Source organism: Aethalodelphis obliquidens, unplaced genomic scaffold (genome assembly GCF_003676395.1).
Source record: "Aethalodelphis obliquidens isolate GAN/ISIS:26980383/991018 unplaced genomic scaffold, ASM367639v1 scaffold53, whole genome shotgun sequence".
NCBI classification, from domain to species: Eukaryota; Metazoa; Chordata; class Mammalia; order Artiodactyla; family Delphinidae; genus Aethalodelphis; species Aethalodelphis obliquidens.
This window is the reverse complement of record NW_020837997.1, coordinates 9,587,506-9,591,739: the sequence shown is the minus strand read 5'-3', so window position 1 is coordinate 9,591,739 and position 4,234 is coordinate 9,587,506. Positions and strand designations below refer to the sequence as shown.

General features: G+C 38.8%; 1 long non-coding RNA gene across 1 annotated transcript; it reads left to right on the top strand.

The window, feature by feature from the left end:
* Positions 1-211: 211 nt before the first annotated feature.
* On the top strand, positions 212-3,348 carry LOC113608853 (uncharacterized). The gene is made up of 2 exons (XR_003428434.1): positions 212-406; positions 3,050-3,348. It is a non-coding gene; the product is annotated as an uncharacterized LOC113608853 (long non-coding RNA).
* Positions 3,349-4,234: the final 886 nt, after the last annotated feature.

The following is a 4,234-nucleotide window of genomic DNA, read 5'->3' as shown; positions in this document are numbered from 1 at the left end:
AAAGCAGATACATGGCTGTAATGTCCTCTCAGTATCGTTGCTTCACATGTGTGTCAGTGGGGTTCCCTAGGAAGTGGAGGCTGAGACTGAGTCAGGATCATTATTGAGAGAGAATGACTCACAAATGTACATGAGAAGGAAGCAGGATTGGGCAGAAAGAACCTCAGACTGCAATCCGGAACTGACCAAGTTCCAGCCAAGCCAATGTAGAACTTGGAAGTGAAGATGACTTACTAAGGAGTGCCACCTTGGTCAGAAGACCTAGTGCCGTTGCTGTATCATCATGGCTGGGCTGCCGAGGAAGAATGACATCTGGGGCAGATCCTGAAGGCGTCGACAGCTGGAAGCTCTCGGGGAACTGCATTTCTTGAAGCTGAATGGCAGATTCTTTAGAGAGATCTCAGAGGTATATCTTGACAAGCTTATTCAAAATCTATCTAATCATCTAGAAAAATGCATCTTTAAAATCACGGATTGAGCTTTAATTGACATAGAGTAAAATTCATGCTTTTTAGGTGTACTTTTTTTTTAAATAGACTTTTTTGACTAAATTCTTTTTTTTTTGCGGTACGCGGGCCTCTCACTGCTGTGGCCTCTCCCGTGGCGGAGCACAGGCTCCAGACGCGCAGGCTCAGCGGCCATGGCTCACGGGCCCAGCCGCTCCGCGGCATGTGGGATCTCCCCGGACCGGGGCACGAACCCGCGTCCCCAGCACCGGCAGGCGGACTCTCAACCACTGCGCCACCAGGGAAGCCCCTTGACTAAATATTTTTTAAAATTAATTTTTATTGGGGTATAGTTGATTTATTATGTGGTGTTAATTTCTGCTGTACAGCAAGGGGAGTCAGTTATACATATACATATGTATACATACATATACATATATCCATTCTTTTTTAGATTCTTCTCCCATCTAGGTCATTACAGAATACTCAGTAGACTTCCGTGAGCTGTACAGTAAGTTCTTATTAGTTATCTATTCTATTATATATAGTAGTGTGTATATGTCAATCCCAATCTCCCCATTTATCCCTCCCCCCATCCCCCTTGGTAACCATAAGTTTGTTTTCTACATCTGTGATTCTGTTTTGTAAATAGGTTCATTTGTACCATTTTTTTTAGATTCCACATATAAGTGATATCATATGATATTTGTCTTTCTCTGTCTTACTTCACTCAGTCTGACAATGTCTAGGTCCATCCATGTTGCTGCAAATGGCATTAGTTTGTTCCTTTTTATGGCTGAGTAATATTATATATATATAAAAAGTAATATCATATATAAATATATATATACCACATCTTCTTTATCCATTCATCCGTTGATGGACATTTAGGTTGTTTCCATGTCCTGGCTATTGTAAATAGTGCTGCAATGAACATTGGGGTGCATGTATCTTTTTGAACTATGGTTTTCTGCAGATATACGCCTAGGAGTGGGATTGCTGGATCATATGGTAGCTCTATTTTTAGTTTTTCCAGGAACCTCCATACCATTCTCCATAGTGGCTGTACCAATTTATATTCCCACCTAAAAAAATAGACTTTATATTTTTAGAGCAGTTTTAGGTTCACAGCAAAACTGAGCAGAAAGTGGAGAGTTTCCATATACTCCTGGCCCTCACACATGCACAGCCACCTCCACTAATGACATTCCCCACAGCTGGACTCCAGTGTTGTACAAATGGTATAGAGTAACACATACACACCATTACAGTATCGTGCAGAATAGTTTCATTTCCCTAAAACTCCTCTGTGCTTTGCCTATGCATTCTTTCCTCTCCGGCAGTATTTGTAACATGAAAATACATAGTTGTGTAACTACTTATCCATCACCTCTCCATAGAAAACCCTGTGACCTTTAGCTGTCACTTCCCCATTCTCTCTCTTCCCACCTACTGGGAACCACAAATCTACTTTTTGTCCATATAGATTTGCCTCTTACGGACATTTCATATAAATGGACTCATACAATATGTGGTCTTTTGTGTCTGGCTTCCCTCACTGAGCATCATGTTGTCAAGCTTCATCCATGTTGTAGTGACTGTAGTGTTTCATTCCTTTTTATGCCTGAATGATATCCCCTTGTATGGATGCAGCACATATTGTTTCTCCTTTCATCAATTAATGGACATTTGAGTTGTTTCCACTTTTTGGCTCTTATGAATAATACTGCTACAGATATTCATGTATAAGCATTAGTCACTTTTGTACCTATTAGAGAATTCATTTTAGGATTTCTTTGACTGACTGTATAAAGTATGTCCTTGAATTTGAACCTGCCTTACCATTTCACCTGTTCCTTCATGAATGAATGAATGGAACAAAATCTTCAATATGTGTTCATTTTATGTTAGTAGGACCATCCTGGTTTTCACTTTTTGAAAATCATACTTGAACTCTTCACTGAAGGCCACACGTCGTCTCCTGTAGCCCTTTGCTACAACTAGAGCAAAACTGGGTTCTAGTAATTGCTTCTTCCCCTAGCCCTATGGACTCATACTCTTCCTGGTGGGTTCCCTTAACACTGTCCACACTGTTGAACAGGGTCTCTTTTCTGAACACCGCGAACGTGCTATTTGTTTCCTGGCTCATCTGACTGATGCTGATACCGCAGGGAACATTATGGGATACGGTTCACACTGTATCCTCAGAAGATACACAGTAGTGCATAACAGGTTTTCATTAAATATTCGTAGAATGAATAAATCAAAGGGCACAATAAGACACACAATTTGAAGGTTCTTGAAGGCTCCTTAACTATTCAATGCTATGAGTTGGCAGTATTGAATTGTATCTGAAGGTTAGAAAATCCCCTTACCCTTTGTGTTATGGAAAACTACTAACTGCAAGGACCACCCTTTCTCACATGACTTAGGTAAGACCCACAGATGTCCCCTTTGTTTATCTGTAACAAGGCCAGATGTGGACCCTTCAAGTTCCCATTCTTTGCCTCATACGTGATTAGCTGAACTGCATATCCCCAGTGATCAATTGGAAAAAGCTGCTTTTAAACCAAATGTTGGTTAAGCTCCTTTCCTTCCTGCAGGTCCCTGAACTTTGGCCACAATCTCACCTGAGCCAGTAGACAGCATCTCCTGAGAACAGGAAGACCTCTGATCTGCCATCTCATTACACCATCTTTTCATCCCTTTTCCCTAATTCTAGAAAGCTCAGTTCCTTCTAGTATTCCTATAAAAGAAAATATTTTGAAAAGACTCTTGAGACACTTGGAAGACCTTATGCAGGATCTGGGTGTTCTTCACTGCAGTAGGTCCCCCTGCCCTATTTCAATATGTTCCCCTTTTCCCTTGAAGAATCCTTCTGAATACAGTCTCTCCTTACTAAGTCTGGCTTTGTTTTTTATTTGACAGAGTAATGGTCTGTGTGCTTAGCCAGATATATATGGTGTAGGGGAGGAAAAATTCTCTACCTTCTTTGGGGTATTATTTCTAGCAGTTTTAATTCCATATATTAATTAAAAATCTTAACTCTTATAAACCTTAATTTCTAGTGAAAACTAGGAAGAAAGCAATTATGAGCTGTCTGTTATATACCAACCATTCTGTAGATTAACAAATTTATGAATATACTATTTCATACTTCTAGAAGCACAGGCTTCCTCAGTGTACAGTTTTTCAATGTGGCACAACACGTGTTTACGAAAAGACCTCCAAAATCTTTAGTTCAGATGGGAAGCCCAAAGCAGGTAAACTTAAATTTAGCAATTAATATTTTAGTACATTACCTTATTTGTTTTTTAAAACTTTATTTATTTTATTTTTTGGCTGCACCACGTGGCTTGTGGGATCTTAGCTCCCCAACCAGGGATTGAACCCAGGCCCTTGGCAGTGAAAGTGAAGAGTCCTAACCACTGGCTCGCCAGAGAATTCCCACATTATCTCATTTGGAAATGATCTGGATAGTCAATGAATAACCATCATTCAACTTAACTTAGTAGAACTTTAAAGTTACCAAAAAGATTTTGGAAACTTTTAAATTAGGCCTATTTTATAAAACATCATCCTTGTTGAAAAGTTTATTTATAAATTTCATGTCACATTTATTCAGTTTGCTCATTCTCAACAGCTATGTTTACATTACTCAGGAAAATTTCATAAAACATTAGACAAAGTTAGCCATCATTCTATTTTTCTTGCTGACAAATTTAGTTATATATATATATATTTAGTTATATATATATATATATATATATATATATATATATATATAT